Genomic DNA, 19,416 nt, shown 5'->3' on the forward strand with positions numbered 1-19,416 from the left:
AGTAAGTATTTGTTAAGTATATTATCTTATTTAATCTTCAAAATAACCCTATGGGTTAGCCACCATTATTTTCTTATTTTTAAAGATGAGTAACATGGATTTGGGGAAGCTAAATAACACTTTAGAGCAGCCTTCATAAGATGCAAAGTCAAGATTTGAATACATGTCCATCTGGCTCCAGAGCCTGAATACTTACCCATTGGGCCATAGGGCTTAGAATAAATTCCAGATATCTTGCTTGGACCCTCTAGTAAATGACAGGAAAGTCCAGAGAGGGTGCTGTTAGTTGGGAGAAAAATAAGATCAGTATTAAAATGTTTCACTTCAGATGCTTACAGAACATGCAATTGCATGGCAGGTATGAAGTTGGACGGCAGTACATTTAAAATGCCATCATTTACAACACTCTCAGAATGCCATGTGAGCATGAATGAGAAAGTTCAGACACTAGCATAGTAAAAAATTTCAACACATTACCAAACAGCATACTCTCAACATTTTAATAACTGAACTACAGTAGTTCCAAATCAAAGTAACATTTCTAAATGGTTTAATATGAGCAAAGTGAAGAAAAATGCTTCCACTTGTGTTCTTTATTAGGAGGTACTGCATGAATAAGGAACACATCACAGATTCAACATAGCAATTCTCCAGAGCTTAGCCTCCATGGTGAAAAACAGAGCAACCTCTTCCTTTTAAAATTAAGTTTCCACTTAGTGTTTTGATAAGAGATATTTTCTTAATTGTTATTTCCTGGAGTGATCCACATTTTATGAGAAAATAAACACTGAGCCTAAAAATAAGTTATTTAACTACCCTTTGAGATTCAGTTTCCAAAACTTTCTCAGTCCTCTAATGCCATATCTAATTTGTGTTGCATAAAAAGAGACTTTTTACAATTCTGTGTCCTACAGCTTTGAGACTGAGGAAAGTGAAAAAGAAGGCCTGCCATTTACTAGAGGTGTGTTTTGGTTATAGTCAAGACTTTTGACCTTTTCACTAATGGGGACAAAGGAAATTGCAAGTCAGATAACAGTTGTTCCAAACCAGAACAAAAACTAACACACTGAATTAAGTTATGACCTGAGGCACAGGCTGATGCAGTGTGGTGTAGCAAGGTTCATGTGAAAGGATGCAATAGGTCTGATCGCAGCTCAGACACTGTCTGGGGCCTTGGGCAAGGCATTTCTCTCTCACTTCAACTCCCTCATCTGTCAGTAAACTGTCTTCTCTCCATTAGGTATCACTAGATGTCCTCTGGTGAAATATAACAGGAATCAACATGAATATTTCTCTAGTTGGACTATCAATGAGAGACATAGGTATATTTTAATGCATATTCATTTATAATGATAACAATGCCAGCGCCATTTGTATTGGAAGCTTTGTCCCATGGATCAAGGTCAGATTGAGGGGACATACAATGGAGCATTTACTGATTTGCCTTCAAATAAGGTCCATGATTTTAATGACACTCTTGTTTACACCATCAACTCCCTTGCCCATCTCTCACTATGTTTTACTTACTTGGCAAAACCCCAACTCTCTATGTATGCCCCACCTGTACTTGTGCAACTAAATTTGGTTAAATAAAACCATGCTAAATAGACTCACTTTAAATACCTGTGCTTTAACTTCACCCAGGCCACTTGGATGCCCAGAAGCTCCAGTACAGATTTATTCCCTTTCCTATCCCCTAGATCACTATTTCACAACTTCTGTTTCCTCAAACATTCAACACCTCATTCTCAGCTTCATTCATTTCACTGACAAAATCGGAAAAAATGAAGATAAATACACATGCTCTGACCAAAATACCTACTACAAAATACCTACTACAAAATACCTAGTACCCCATTCGCTGTCCTATGCATCTACAGAGTTCTTCTTCCCTCCACTTACAACAAATGTCCTGTCCAAGTACCTAAGGCCAATCCCAACTGTGGTGCACTAGAATTCATCTTTTCTCACTGACTTAAGGTCATGGTGGTTTGAGCATTCAAAAATCATCACCTTTTACTCTATTGGATCATACTCATTAGCATATAAATATGCTGTAATAACTCTCAAGTTAAAAACCAATGGAAAGGAAATTCTCCTTTGACGTTATAACCCCATCCAGCTTCCATTATCCTTCATAGAAAATCTCCTCAAAACAGGTATCTGTACATTATGTCCTCAAACCATCTTCTTGCAGTCTCTCTTGAACCCAATCTGATCAAGCTTTCAACTCAGCATTCCACTGACACTGCTCTTTTCAATAATAAGTTCACATCCTACTTCACCTACCAGCTATATCTGACATAGTTAATCAACTTCTTTTTGAAACTTACTTATTCACACAGTTTATGAGATATCTCTCTAACTTGGTTCTCTTTCTACATCATTGGTAGTTTTTAATTTTGTTTTGTTAGTTTCTCCACATATCCTGATTTCTAGGCAATAGAAAGCCTTGAGTGTCAATCCTAAGATTTCTGTTTTATCTACACTCAATCTCTAGTAATCTCTTCCAAACCCAAGGTTTTAAATGTCAACTGCAGTCTGACAACTCCCAAATTTATGTCTTCAGTCCAAGCCTCTCCCTAGGACCCTAGGCTCATAAAAACAACTACCTACTAGATACCTTTACTTGGATGACTAATAAGGAACTCAAAACTAATGTTTCTAAAAGTGCAAAACCTGATTTCTCCTCCCTTACACAGCAGACTTGCTTCCCCTGCTGTCTTTTTCATCTCATTTAATGCCAATTCAAACGTTCCAGTTGTTCAGGCCAAATTGTCCCTGAATCCTCTATCTCCCTTATACCCCACACCAAGGTGAGTATCTTCTAAAAACATACTGAGCTGAACCACTCTTCAACACCATTGCCATTATACCTTGTTTAAACCACTGTCTTATCTCACCTGGATTCTTTCCATAATCTTCTAAGTTGTCTCTCTGCTACATGCTTGCCCTAATATGGTCTATTTTTACCCAAAGGTGGAGTGATTCTAGCACTCTAATTCTCAAATTCTCTAATGACAGTCCATATTACTCAAAATAAAAGCCAGCATGTTTACACTAGCCTAGAAGGCACCACCTGATCTGGTCCCCATTCGTTGTATGACATCATGTCTTAAACTCCCCCCATCTGCTCAGTCTGCTCCTGTCACACTAGCCTTTTCCTTCTCCTAGAGTGTGCCAGGTACCAGTCCTAACCCAGCTATGCACTTCCTATTACTTCTCCTTGTAATGCAGAAAGGTGGGCCAGTGCTTGGCAAATTCTACCTTCCATTTCTCTTACATCTTAATCCTAGGAAGAAAGTTAGATATTTGTTCTTTTTTTGGCAACTGGCATGTTTTCTTTTTAATTAAAGTATAGTTAATTTACAATATTACATTAATCTCAGGAGTACAACATAGTGATCCAGATTTTTTTTATATATTATACTCCATTTAAAGTTATGAAATATTGGCTATATTCTCTGTGAAGTACAATATATTCTTGTACCTTATTTATTTTATACATAGTAGTTTATACTTCTAGATCCCCCATCCCTTTTCCCACTGGTAACCACTAGTTTCTTCTCTATGTCTGTGAGTCTGTTTCTGTTTTGTTATAATTATTCATTTGTTTTATTTTTCAGATTTCACATGTAAGTGATAACATACAATATGTGTGTTTCTCTGTCTGACTTATTTCATTAAACATAATACACTCTAGGCCCAACCACATTGTTGCAAATGGCAAAATTTCATTCATTTTTATGACTGAGTAATATTCCTCTGTGTGTGTGTGTGTGTGTGTGTGTGTGTGTGTGTGTGTGTAAAATCTTCTTCATTCATTCATCTGTTGATGGACACTTGGGTTGCATCCATACATTGGCTATTATAATGCTGCTATGAATATTAGAGTGCATATATCTTTTCAAATTAGTGTTTCAGACACATACCCAGGAGGGAATTGCTGGATCATACGGTAGTCCTATTTTTAGTTTTTTGAGAAAACTCCATACTGTTTTCCATAATGGCTGCACCAGTTTATGTTGCCTCCAACAGTGTACTAGCATTCCCTTTTCTCCACATCAGAGCTAACATTTTTTATTTGTGGTCTTTTTGATAACAGCCATTCTGACATGTGTGAGGCAACATCTCATCATGGTTTTGATTTGCATTTCCCAGATGATTAGCAATATTGAGCATCTTTACATGTGCCTATTGGCCATGTATATGTCTTCTTAAAATAAAGTCAGTTCTTTTGCCTATTTTTTAGTCAGGTTGTTTGGTTTTTTTGATATTAAGATATGTGAGCTGTTTCTATACTTTGGATATTAATCCCTAATCAAACATATGATTTGCAAATGATTTCTCCCATTTAGTTGGTTGGTTTTGGTTTTGTCAATAGTTTCCTTTGCTGTGCAAAATCTTTCAAGTTTAATTAGGTTCCATTTGTTTATTTTTACTTTGTATCCTTTGCCTGAGGAGACTGATCCAAAAAAAATATGACTACAACTTACGTCAAAGAATGTCCTACCTATGTTTTCTTCTAGGAGTTTTATGGTTTCTGGTAGTAACATTTAGATCATTAACCCATTTTGAGTTTATTTTTGTATATGGTCTGATAAATTGTTCTAATTTCATTCTTTTACAGGTAGCTGTCCTGTTTTCCCAGCACTACTTGTTGTAAAGACTGTCTTTCCCACATTGTATTATATAATTTTTGCCTCATTTGTCACAGATTAATTGACCATATGTGCATGGTTTTATCACCATTCTGTCCCATTGACCCATGCGCCTGTTTTTGTGCCAGTACCATACCATTTAGATTAGTTTAGCTTTTAGTTACATAAAGTCAGGAAGTATAATGCCTCGAGCTTTGTTCTTTATTCTCAAGATTGCTTTGACTATTCAGGGTCTTTTGTGGTTCCATGTAAATTTTAGGATTATTTACCCTAGTTCTGTGAAAACTGTCGTGGGTATTTTGTTAAGTGTTTCATTAGATCTGTGGATTACAATGGATAGTATGAACATTTTAACAAAATTAATTCTCCAATCTATGAACACGAATATCTTTCTATTTTTTTGGTATCACCTTCAATGTTCTTCATCAATGCTTTATAGTTTTTGGAGTTATCAGTCCACTTCCTTGATTAAGTTTATTCCTAGGTATTTTATTCCTTTTGATGGAATTTTAAACAGGATTACTTTCTGATAGTTCATTATTAGTGTGTGGAAAAACAACATATTTCTGTACATTAATATTTTATCTTTCAAGTTTACTGAATTTATTGATTGGTTCAATAGTTTTTTGGTGGACACTTTAGGGTTTTTTATATGTAGTACAAATATATAAATGTCACTTTGCAAATAGTGACAGGTTTACTTCTTCCCTTCTAGTTTGGGTGCCTGTTATTTTTTTCTTGTCTGATTGCTATGTCTAGGACTTCCAATACTATGTTAAGAGGTCATCTTTGTCTTGTTCCTGATTTTAGAGTACAAGTTTTTAGCTTTTCACCATTGAGTGCAAGTTTAGCTGTTCATTTGTCAAAAATGGCTCTTAGTAAGTTGAGATATGTTCCCTCTATACCAGGGGTCCCCAACCACTGGGCCATAGACCAGTACCAGTCTGCGGCCTGTTAGGAACCAGGCCGCACAACAGGAGGTGGGAGGGGCGAGGGAGCAAAGCTTCATCTGCCACTCCTCATCGCTCCCCAACACTCACATTACTGCCTGAACAATCCCCCCGCCCCTATCCCGTGGAAAAATTGTCTTCCATGAAACCAGTCCCTGGTGCCAAAAACGTTGGGGACCACTGCACTATACAAACAGTAATGAGAGTTTTCATCACAAATGGCTGTTGAATTTTGTCATATGTTTTTCTGCATCTCTTGAGATGATCATGTGATTTTTATCATTTGTTTTGTTAACATAGTATATCACATTGATGGATTTGCAGGTATTGAATCATCCTTGCATCCCTGGAACAAATCCTACTTGATCATGGTGTATGATACTTTCTATATATTGTTGAATCTGGTTTGCTAATATTTTGTTGAGGATGTTTGCATCTATATTAATCAGAGATATTGGCACATAATTTTCTTTTTTTTGTAGTGTTTTGTCTGGTTTTGGTATCAGGGTAATTGTAGCCTCATAGAATAAATTTGGTAGTGTTTCCCTACTTCTTAATTTTTTGGAATAGTTTGAGAAGTGTAAGTATTAGTACTTCATTATATGTTTGGTAGAATTCCTCTGTGAAGTCATCAGGTCCTGGACTTTTGTTTGCTGGAATTTTTTTTTTTATTACAAATTCAATTTCAGTAAAAATGATTGGTCTTTTCAGATTGTCTATTTCTTCCTGATTCAGTCTTGGAAGACTGTATGTTTCTAGGATCATCCATTTCTTCCAGGTTGCTCAATTTGTTGGCATATAACTGTTCTTAGTATTTGCTTATGATTTTTGGTATCTCTGTGATATTGGTTTAATTTCTCCTCTTTTGTTTCTTATTTTGTTTATTGGCCTCCTCTCTTTTTCTTGATGATCCTGGCTAACCTAAATGAGAAAAGAATTTGAAAAAGATAGATACAGGTATATGTATAACTGAATCACTTTGCTGTATACCTGAAACTAACACAACATTGTTAATCACCTATACTCCAATATAAAATTAAAAAAATTTTTAAAAAGCTTATGAATTTGATTTATCTTTTCAAACAACCAGTGTTTTTCTATTGATATTTTGGTCTCTATTTTATTTATTTCCACTCTGACCTTTATTATTTCCTTTCTTCTTCAGACTTTGGGCTTTGTTTTTCTTTTTCTAATTCCTTTAGATGGTAGGGTAGGTATTTATTTGAGTTGCTTCTTGTTTCTTGAGGTAGGCCTGTATCAGCATAAAGTTTCCTCTAAGAACTGCTTTTGCTCTACCCCACAGATTTTGTAAAGCTGTGTTTTTGTTTTCATTTGTCTCAAGGCATTTTGTTATTTCCTCCTTGATTTCTTTATTGACCCATTGTTTTTTTAGTAGCATGTTGTTTAGTCTTCACTTGTTTGTTTTTCCCATTTTTCTTCCTGTACTTAATTTCTAGTTTCATACAATTATGTTCAGAAAAAATGCTTCATATAATTTCTGTACTCTTAAATTTGTTGAGACTAATTTTATGGCCCAGCATGTTATCCAACCTGGAGAACATTCTATGTGCACTTGAAAAGAATGTGCATTTTGCTATTTGGGGATCCAGTGTCCTGTATATATTAAGTCCATTTGGTATAATGTGTCATTAAATGCCACTGTTTGTTTTATTGATTTTCTGTCTGGATGATCTTTCTGTTGTTGTAAGTCAGCATTAAAGTCCCTACTACAGTTGTATTATTGTCAGTTTCTCCCTTTATGTCTGTTAATATTTGCTTTGTATATTTAGGTGCATTTATATCACATGCATATATGTCGTATCCTCTTCTTGTTTTGATCCCTTAATCATTACATAATGCCATTCTTTGCCTTTTGTTATAGACTTTGTTTCAGAGTCTACTTTGTCTGATATGACTGTTGTTACCCCAGATTTCTTTTTGTTTCCATTTGCATGAAACATCTTTTACCATCCCCTCATTTTCAGTCCATGTGTCTTTAGTTCTGAAGTTAGTTTCTTTTAGGCAGCATATAGATGGGACTTTTTTTTTATCCATCAGGTAACTGATGTTATTTGATTGGAGAATTTAGTCCACGGACATTTAAAGTGATTATTGATAGGTGTGTACTTATTTTCATCTTGTTACTTGTTTTCTGTTTGTTTTTGCCATTCTTCTATGTTTTTTTCTTCTTCTTCAAGTTTCTTCACTTGTAGCTTGATGATTTTCTTTAGTGGTATGCTTATGTTCTTTTCTCTCTAGTTCTTTTTTATAATTTTGCAGTTTTTTTATGGAAGTATAGTTGATTTACAATGTTGTGTTAATTACTGCTATACAACAAAGTGATTCAGTTATATATATAGATATATAGATATACATTTTTTTAATAGTCTTTTCCATTATGGCTTATCATAGGATATTGAATATAGTTCTCTGTGCTATACAGTAGGACCTTGTTTTTTATCCATTCTGTATATAAAAGCTTACATCTGCTAACTCCAACCTTCCACTCCATCCTTCCCCCAACCCCTCTCCCTTGGCAACCACCAGTCTGTTCTCTATGTCTGTGATTCTGTTTCTGTTTCATAGATTGGTTCATTTGTGTCATATTTTAGATTCCACATATAAGTGATATCATATCGCATTTGTCTTTCTTTTTCTGACTTATTTCACTTAGTGTGATAATCTCTGGGTCAATCCATGTTGCTGCAAATGGCATTATTTTTGTTCTTTTTTATGGCTGAGTAGTATTCCACTGTGTAGTGTGTTTTTTTTTTTTTTTTTGGAAAGGCATTTTATTTTAAATACAGCAGTGTGTACATGTCAATCCCAAACTCCCAGTCTATCCCTCTCTCCCCATCCTTCCCCCCCTGCTAACCATAAGTTTGTTCTCTAAGTCTGTGGGTCTGTTTCTGTTTTGTAAATAGGTTCAATTGTATCATTTTTTTTAATATTCTGCATATAAAGCAATATTATATGACACTTGTCTTTCTCTGTCTGACCTACTTCACTTAGTATGATAATCTCAAGGTCTATCCATGTTTCTGCAAATTACATTATTTTGTTCTTTTTAATGGCTGAGTAATATTCCACTGTGTATATGTACCACATCTTCTTTATCCATTCATCTGTCAATGGACACTTAGGTTGCTTCCATGTCTTCCATTGTATAGGTTTTTGATTTGTGGTTACCACGGGCTTCATATTTGTTGACCTATAACTATATCTACTTGCTTTAAACTGATAATCATTTAAATTCAAACACATTCTAAAGGATCTACATTTTTACTCCCCTCCCCCACATTTTATATATTTGATATGATAGTTTACATCTTTGTCTATCCCTCTATTGTTTTTTGTATTTATAATTGATTTTACTGTACAATTTTCATCTTCTAATCTTTGTACTCACTTATTTAAGTGGTTGATCCACAGCCTTTACTATCTATTTGCCTTTACTAGTGGGAATATTCCTTTCTTATAATTCTTACTTCTTATTGTAGCCTTTTCTTTTCCACTTAGAGAAGACCTTTTAACACTTGCTGTAGGGTCAGTTTAGTACTGATTAATTCTTTTCATTTTTGTTAGCCTGAGAAGTTCCTTATGCTTCCTTCAATTCTGAATAACCTGATAATCTTGCTGGGTAGAATATCCTAGGTTGTAGGTTTTTCACTTTCAGCACTTTAAATATATCATGCCACTCCCTTCTGGCCTGCAAAGTTTCTGCAGAGAAATCAGCTGATGGCCTTATGGGGATTCCCTTGTATGTGACTATATTTTTCTCTTGTTTCCTTTAAAATTTTTATTTTTAACTTTTGCCACTTTAATTATGATATGTCTTGGTGTGGATCTCCAGGGAATTTTTCAGCCATATTATCAAATACATTCTCTAATATTTCTCTCTCTCTCTTCTCTTTCTAGGACCCCTATAATGTAAATGTTGGTATGCTTGATGTTGTCCCAGAGGTCCCTTAAATTAGGTTCATTTTAATTTTTTTTTTCCTTTTCTGATTGGGTGATTGCTATTGTTTTATCTTCCAGATTGCTTGTATTCTTCTGCATCACCTAGTCTGCTATTAACTCCTTCTAGTGCTTTTTTTTATTTCAATTATTGAATTCTTCAGCTCTGACTGGATCTTTTTCGTATTTTCTAATTCCTTGTTAGCATTCTCACAGTGTTCATCTATTCTTTTCCCAAGTTCAGTTAGCAGTCTTATTTCTAAAGCTTTAAACTCTTTATCTGGTAAATTATTTATCTCAGTTTCATTAGGGTTTTTTTTCATAGATTTTTTTCTTGTTCTTTCATTCAAAACAAATTCCTCTGTCTTCTCATTCTGTTTAACTGGTTTTTTTGTTTGTTTGTTTGTTTGCTTTTGTCTCTGTGAAATTAGGTGAAAGAGTTACCTATCCTGGTCTTGAAGTGAAGTGGTGTCCTTGTGTAGGAGTGTCCCTGTGTAGTCTTCTTCATGTTCCTGGTGGCTTTAGTGAGAGAGCCGGTTCTGAAATGAGCAGGGGTCACATCTTCCCTGGTGGTGTGTTGGCAGCTATTACCTTGTTGGGAGGTAGGGCTGGAGATGGAGGGGCTAGAGCCAAAGCTAAGTGTGAGCTGGGGCTTCTCTTATGTTCAATGGCTGCCACAACCTTATTGGGGGCAGGGGCAGGACCCAACATGCTAGAGCAGAAACCCTGAGGTTTAGGTCCCAGCTGGTACTGTTACTTCTAAGTTTGAGCTCTCTTCCTCTCCCCAGCAATGGCACCGACACCTTAGTGGAGAACAGCATGGGAGCAAGAGGAGCTGGAGTGAGAGCCTGGAATGGACTGAGGTGCACACTGGGACAGTCCCAGCAAGCCAGTCAGAGCCCCAGGCCATTTCTACTTCATTGCCTCCTTGTGTTCACCGGTATTGGCTACCCTCTACCCCCTGGCCAAGTCCCAGCTGGATCTGCTTCCTCTAAGTAGGTGCACTTCCCCTATCAATGGCACTTTTGCCCCACAGGTGAGCAGAGCTGGAGCAAGAGGGGCTGAAGCAGGCACCTGATGCAGTCCAGAGCATGTACCAGGAAGGTCCCAGCACACCAGTCAGAGCCCTGGGCTGCTCCCAAACCACTGCTTCCACGAGCACCAGCAATAGCCACCCTTGCCCTGTTCAGATGCAGGGCTGGGTCCAGGATGTCTCTGTTCCTCCCCAAGTGTGCACTCTCCTCTGCAACTGCAACCTTCACCCTAGTGGGGAGCTGCATGGCAGCAGGAGGGGGAGGAGCAGGATCCCAGTGCCAGCTGGGGAGCACACTGGGGCATTGGCGGGGAACTGATCAGAGTGCCAAGGAGTTTTCAATATGCTTTATTCGTCTTGTTGCCAGGAGTAAGCAAGCATATATATATGCTCTTCATGAGTGGAGTCTAGGTTTCTTACAGCCCTCTGGTAAGTCTCACTGGATTACAATCTAGCTAAGGGGACTCCTATTCCCAATGTTGAACCCCAGGTCTGGGGTGCCCAATATATAGCTCGATCTCCTCTCTCCCCATGGGGGATCTCTATGCCAGTGACATCCCCTCCTCTTCTGTGTCCCCTGCCAGGGGCACAGGTGCAGACCTGATCACTTCTCCTCCCTTCCTACCCAACTCCATGTGGATCTTTCTTTACAGGCTTGATTGTAAAAGAGTCTTTCTGCCAGTCTCCAGTTTGTTTTCAGAGAGAGTTTCTCCATGTGTAGAGGTATTTTTGATATTTTTGTGGGCAGAGGTGAGCTCAACATCCTTATTCTCTGCCATCTTGACTTCCCCTCCCTGGCAGTGTTTGATTCAGTTATAGACATGTCTAAGGAGTAGAGTGGTGGTATTGACTGTGCTCAAATGCAAAGAAGTCCACAGATTAATAAATAAGCCCTTGTTGAAATTTTACACATATGCTTTGCAATATTCTTCGTTGTAACTCCAGTTCCTAGTGCATTAGCAGGAAACAAAAAAGATTAGTAAGTAAATGAAGGCTCTATCAACTTCATGCAATGTGAAATTCATATGTAAACCGTTCATAATAATCTCAAGGAAACTGCAATCTAGCAGAGAAAGCAAACAGGTCTGGTCACTGAAGGACTACATCCAAATACTAAAAGTAGGCAAGAGATAAAAATTATATATAACAGTGTGAGGACTGTGTTGATCGTGGATATATTCCTGGAGACTGGAATTTGAGATGAGTGGAAAGGATTCTGAGAAGCAGAAATAGATGGAGAGGACAGATTGAATTAAGACTGGGAGATAGAAATTGTTCTAACAGAACATGTAGCCGCATTTTTCCTGAGATTCTCCTCAGGACAAAGGAGGATTTAAGATTCTAAGACCTCTCACTCTTAGATCCATATGTGTAGCTCCAAAGATGGATGGATTTCAGTTAATATCAAGGGTCGTAATGAAGACTCTTGGGGCTCTCCTGCACTAGAAGCTATCAAGAAGTAACACAATTCTGAGGTCCCTCAAGTTTGAAGTCATATATTTTTACCGATTGCAGCAACATACTCCCAACACACACACACCACACACACACACACACACACACGCACTCACACAGACAGAGAGACCCAGGTAACAGCTCTAACAAGAGGCCTTTTACCTTGGGAGATAGCTGTGTTCTACAGTCTTAGAAATCTCCCCAAGGATTTCTCCAACCATTTTAGCAAATTTGTTCTACAGGTTGCACTGGTATATATATACATATATTTAAATATAATCTTAAACTAGCATATAATAAAATTAACTTAATTTTTCAGCATACCGTTCCAGTTATTCTAACACCTATATAGATTTGCATATCTTCTGCCATAATTGGAATACAAAACAGTCTCTACCTCCCCCAAATTCCCTTATGCTGTCCCTTTCCCATGAAGCTAAACCCCACCTCTAATCCCTGACAACCATGGATCTGTTTTCTATCCCCATAAGTTTGCTTTCGAGAGAATGCCATATAAATGGAATTATAGAGTACATAACCTTTTGATACTGGCTTCTTTTCCTTGGCAAAATGCCTCTGAAATTAGGCCATGTTGTATGCATCAAGCGTCTGCTCCTTTTTATCATGGAATAATATTCTGTTGTATAGATTACCACAATTTGTGTATCTATTTGCGGGTTGACAGACACAATACTCAAAGAGTATAAACTCCACCTTTAAGTTGAATAAGCTCTGGGTATCTAATACATAGCATAGTGATTACAGTTAATAATACTGTATTATATACTTGAAAGTTGCTACGAGTGTAGATCTTAAATGTTCTTACTACAAAAAAGATATGGCAATTATGTGATGTGACACAGATAACACTATTGTGGTAATCATATTGCAGTATACAAGTATATCAAATGAACACATTGTACACCTAAAAGTTACACAATGTTATATGTCAATGATATCTCAATCAAGCTGGGGGGAAAAGGACATATGGACTCTTTCCAGTGTTGGGGGAATTAGGAATCAAGCTGCTATAAACACTTGTACACAGGTTTTTAAATTAAACATGTTTCCTTTTCTGTGGGGTAAATACTGTAAGCTGGCCATAGAGTAAATGTATGTTTAACTTTATTAGAAATGTCCAAATTGTTTTCTAGAATGGCTAAGAATTTGAGTTGTGCCACATCCTAGGTAGCAATCAGTATTGTTTGTGTATTTGTTTGTTTTCTCATTTAGCCATTCTAGTAGTTGTGTAAAGGTATCTTAATGTTTTAATTTGCACTTTAATTTGATGTTGAAAATCTTTCCATATGCTAACTTGCCATCAATACATCTTCTTAGGTGAAGAGTCAATTCAAATATTTCCTCCAATTTTATTGGGTCATTAGTTTTCTTATTGCTGAAATTTGAGAGTTCTTTATATGTTCTGGATACAAGTCTTTGTTGGGTATGAAATTTGCAAGTATTTTTTCCTAGTTTGTAGCTGTCCTTTCATTTTCCTAATGAAATCTTTTGTAGATCATAAGTTATAAATTTTGATGATGTGTAAATATCAATTTTCTTGATGAATCATGCTTTTGGTATAATATCTACGAACTCTGCCTAACCCAAGGTCAAAAAGATTTTCTCATATGTTTCCTTCTAAAATTCTTATATTTTCACATTTTTCATTTAGATCCATGATTCATCTTTTTTAACTCTCTAGAAGCCTATATATATTGTGCCAAGACATGGAAAAAACCCAAGTGCCCATCAACAGCTGACTGGTTTAAGAAGATGTGATATATATGTGTATATTACTCAGCCATAAAAAAGAATGAAATATTGCCATCATCTGCAGCAACATGGATAGACCTAGAGAATATCATACTAAGTAAGTCAGATAAAGACAAATATTATATGATATTACTTATATGTGGAATCTAAAAAATAATACAAATGAATCTATATGTACAACAGAAACAGACTCACAGACATAGAAAACAAACTTATGGTTACCAAAGGGGAAAAGGAGCAGGGGAGGGATAAATTAGGAGTATGGGATTAACAGATACACACTATTATACATAAAATAGATAAGCAACAAAGATTTATTGTATAGCATAGGGAACTATATTCAATATCTTGTAATAACCTATAATGGAAAATAATCTAAAAAATATATACATGATTTACTATACAATATCGTGTTAGTTTCTTGGCTATAAGTAGTGCTGCTAAGAACATTGAGGTGCATGTATCTTTTCAAATTAGAGTTTTCATCTTTTCAGGATATATGCCCAGGAGTGGGACTGCTGGATCATATGGAAGCTCTATTTTTAGTCTTTAAGGAATTTCATACTGTTTTCCATGGTGGCTGCACCAATTCACATTCCCAGCAACAGTGTAGGAGGGTTCCCTTTTCCTCACACCCTCTCCAGCACTTATTGTTTGTAGTCCATAGATATGAAGAGAGAGGTATAGGTTGAGTTTCCATCTTTCTTTCTTTCTTTCTTTCTTTCTTTCTTTCTTTCTTCCTTTCTTTCTTCCTTTCTTTCTTCCTTTCTTTCTTTCTTTCTTTCTTTCTTCCTTTCTTTCTTCCTTCCTTCCTTCCTTCCTTCCTTCCTTCCTTCCTTCCTTCCTTCATTTCTTCTTTTGCAAATGAGTGACCAATTGTTTCAACACCAATTTTTAAAAAGGCTATTCTTTCTCTATTCAATAATTTTTTGCACCTTTGTCAAAAGTCAATTGGCCATATTTATGTGGAGCTATTTTGGGGCTTTCTATTCCATTCCATTGATCTATGTGTCTGTTCATTCATTTTTATCAGTTTTATCTTCAGTACTTAAAATAAGACTGGGAGCACAGTACTATATATAACAGAACTGTTTTCTTTATAGTAGATCTCTTTGGCACTTAAATTCCTGCCTAATGTTCTTAACTTGATTACATAGCATAAGTCTTCAAAGATGTGAAAAGTCTTTTTAATCTCTATAAATGTTGTTATACACAAATATAGCTTTCAACAAAGATAAATATAATATTAAAATTGCTGGAATAAGTGCCTAATATTCTAAATACAGTACTTAAATATTTGAAGACTTTTGTATAATGAATCAAGCAGATTGAAAATAGAGTAGTTTGACCCATCATTTCTTGACTCATTAATCAAAATATAAGATTTCTTGTCTTTAATCTCTTCTTTGCTAAACCAGCCTAAAACCCTCTGAAATTTTCTTAAATTTCATGGGGTAGTTTAATTATTAGTGTATTGATTATCTGCTTTACGGTTTGTTTTGCAGGGAGGCTTTATAGACTCTCAGAGCACAACCTACAGCAGTTCCTTTGAACTGTAGAAAGAAAAGATGATAAGACTTTTGATTTGCAAATATCATCTCCTAGTTTATAGTTTAGAATTTCTTGCTACTTTAAGACATAGGCAACTTCATATGTAGGAGGCAGGACTAGAAATGGAAATGTAATAATTAGTAACAAAAAACTAATCATTAAAAATAGTTTGAAATGGCCCTAATCTATGTCTGCCATCTGACTCCTATGTTTTTGGTTCCATATCCCTCCCTATGGTAACAGGCACTATTGTAAGCCATTAACATATACAAGCTCATTTAACACCAGTAGGAGGTAGGTGTGGTATTAATATTGCCTTTTCATAGATGAGACAAATGAAGCAAAAAAAGGTTAAGTAACTTCACCAAAACTATAGTGCAAGAAAGCAGAGACATAATCCAAACTCAGATAATCTGTTTCTAGGGTCTATGTTCTTAACCTAATCTTTACAACTTTAGATAAGGGTAAAGAGAAAAGAGAATCACGAATCATGAATCAGTGAAATTCTCACCCAAAACTCCTTATGGTAAAACAAGTGTTCGATACAATTATAATGTGTATGCATTAAAAGTTTAAATTGTTATACCACAAGTAATAATAGAAGGTAAAAGGCAGTAAATAGGATATTACATTATGTATGTAATATTATACATGCATTCACCCATATCTCATTTAAAACTATTTTATGCTCTCCGAATATTTTCTCCCCTCTCCTCACTTGTCTAAACCTTCCTCATCCTTCAAGATCCCCCTTTCCTTTGAAATTTGAAAGCTGATTTTTCTTCTTATATCCTAAGACAGAAAATTTAGTATAAGATAATTAAAGCATAATATCTAGGTCAAATATAGAATACTTATGGAAAGAAAGTTGAGGAATAAATTAGTGAGGTTGAATGGAGAAGACAGAAATAATATGCAACCTGAATCATGTTTAAATAGGGTGGACAAGATGATTGAAAAATTATAACTGTGTCAAAAGGGTATAGTGTCCAAGTAACCTAGAATCAAAATGTATCAGTGTTTCCAGAGTAAGTCTAGAATCTGTTAGATAAGTTGTCAACCAAGAGATCCATTCCTGGTATAGTGCAGCCCAGACAAGACTTGGCTTCCTGGGGAGGGAGAATAGAGAGAGAAAAGAAGGATAGTATGAACCAATGTATTTTCTATTTCTTTATTTTTTTTAATTTTTATTTTATATTGGAGTATAGTTGATTAACAATGAAGTGATATTTTCTACTTCTTTAAAACAGGTATAAAAAGAGAGGCCTGGATCTGCCTGACAACATGATAATTGAACATTTTTACTGAGACTCACAGTTTATTTTTTCACTCATTTTCCTTACCAAAGGGAGAGAAATAGAAATGTTGTCATAATCAAACTCATCCATCCCATAAACACATTTTTCCACTATCAATGAGGAATGAGATTCACATAATGGGATATTTCTGAGACCTGAAGTACATACATTTAGAAATATGTTTTACTAGTGTGGGAATTATTTTGAAATACAGTAAACAATGTCAATAAAATGCCTATAAAATTGAAGCCCAGAGCCAGATAGAAAAATCTGAAAACAATAAAGAATCCAGTGAAGCAGTAAAAACATAGGCTGAATCAAACTAAGGGGTGAATGGAATTAGCTGCAACCTTGGTTGTAAATATTAAGTAATGGTGATAAATGAAAGGCTCCTAGAAAGGATGTATAATGCATTAGATTGCAAAATTAATTCTAACCAGAAGCCGTAGAAATGGAGTCGCCCTCTCACAAAGCAGTCAGAACTCAATTATAAGAAGGGGTTAAGTATATTCAACTGTGGCTCTAGTAGATGCACTTGGACCTATGCAACTGATCTAATTCCATGATACAGTCTTGTAGCACATTTGGACCATAGCAAAGGGTATCAATATGCAATATCAAAAATCTCCTATAAACCTTTTACAAAAAGGCAAAGAAACCAACAGATAAAATGCACAAAAGTCATAAACAAACAGTTCACAGAGTTAGAAATTTAAAAGAATATATTTACTTTTAACTTTATGTATAAAATATATACAATTCAAATACAATAAAATATTAAATTTGCCTAAATTATTAGCAAATTTTATATATTAAGATATATCCATGTGGTGCCTTTTTTTAATGTTATTTTTAATATCTATGGTGAGAGAATGCTATTTATATTATTTCTGTATTTTGTTTGTTTTTCTTTTATGTCTTACAGTTTATTTTTATGTGGGTCGTTGCTGTTACTAGATGCATGCATATTAATAACTAGTATCTTCATTATTAAATACAGACTTTAACATTATAAAGTGTTATTTGTCTCTTTTTATGTTTCTTGGCCTCAAATTCAACTTTGTCAGATATCAAAATTATGAAACCTGTTTCTTTTTTCTTTTTAATTTGCAAATTGCCTTGTGTACCTTTGTCCATGATTTTATTTTAAACATTTAAGAACCTCCTTATTTTAGATACATTTCTTGTATACAGCATACTGTATGACTTTCTTCACTTACTGTGATGGATTATATGCTGTCAAATCAGCATCATCTTTATCCCCCTCCTTTGCAATGCATTTCCCAGAATCCCCTTCTGTGTATGGCTCTGGGTAAAAGATTGCCAATATAAGGAACACGCATAAATTTAAAAGATCAGAATGAAAGAAAGACATCCTTCTCTTGAGGAAAGTTGCAGCCGTACATATGGACACATAAGAAATTCCTGACAACTCTTGAGAGTTGTCTAGTTCTTCACTACAGGTTGAAATATTTGGTGGGGAATTCTCATATTCTCAAGAATTGCAGCAGCTTCCAGTTTGAGAATTATCCACCTCGGTACTTTGAGTTGAGACATGAGTGTTGACTCCTCTGACTTGCAGGAGACCCTCTGAATTTCAGTAGTAGCTTCTCTGATCTCTGTCCCTCAGGCTCTTACAACAGATATTTAAGCCCCTTTTTCTACATGAGGACAGTTATACCTGAACACAGAAGAGTGGCTTCAGTCTTCTGACTGAACCTTGATTAGCTGATTTGGTCTTTCTAGTTCTGTGATATTTTTCATATTATATTTACCTTTAAATGTCATTTTACTATGGGGTTTCTCTCTCTGTCTCTGACTCTGTCTCTGTCTCTCTCTGTCTCTCTTCTCTCTCTCTCTGTCTTTCCTTTTTCGTCCTTGCTCTCACTCTTTTTCTCTCTGTGTTATCTTTAATATTTAGACAAGTCTATATTTTTTGGTAATAGTTGCATTTATACTGATCTCTTTACATAATACTCTTAATTAATCTTTTCTTTTTCTTTTTGGATAATGTCTATTTGTTTTCTACCATAAGCAAGTTTGTTAGGTAGAACCTTTTCTTTTTCCTCTCTTCTCTCTCCTTGCACTTCAGTTGAGGAGACACACTTTAAATTCCAGTTTATATCCATAAGGCAATCAGTAAACTCATTCTGCTTTCCTTCCCTTTTCTCTTCTCTTCCTCCTAAACTGATTTTAGTTTTATTGATAACATTATATTTAATGTTTACTGCACATAATTATAACAGTGTCTTTTTAGGCCTTTTTGTTATCTTAAAATTCTTCTTTAGTGTATTTCTTATGAAGGGCTCATGAAATATTAACTGACATTATGCATGTTAATAAATAGTATGTCTGTGTTATGTAAAATGTCATTACATTTTAATATCAGTTTGGCTAGATATGCAATTGTTGGCTTACATTGTCTTTTCTACATTATCTTACATATATTACTACATTGTCCTCTGACATAAAATATAACTTTCATCAATTTTGATAACAATCTGATATTCCTTTTCTTATAAATGATTCCACCTTCTTGGAATGATGCCTGAAAGATTTTATTTCTCTGAAGTCCATAATTATGCTAAAAATTAATCTTTCTGGGTCAGTTTTCAAAAGGATATAGTATGTTCTTTCAATATGTAGTTTCAGGTCTTTTTTATTCTAAAAAAACTTACTTGAATTCTATTTTCTATTATCTGTTCCATCTACTGTTTTGTTATTCATCTTCTGCAGTT

Source organism: Balaenoptera musculus, chromosome 5 (assembly GCF_009873245.2).
Source record: "Balaenoptera musculus isolate JJ_BM4_2016_0621 chromosome 5, mBalMus1.pri.v3, whole genome shotgun sequence".
NCBI classification, from domain to species: domain Eukaryota; kingdom Metazoa; phylum Chordata; class Mammalia; order Artiodactyla; family Balaenopteridae; genus Balaenoptera; species Balaenoptera musculus.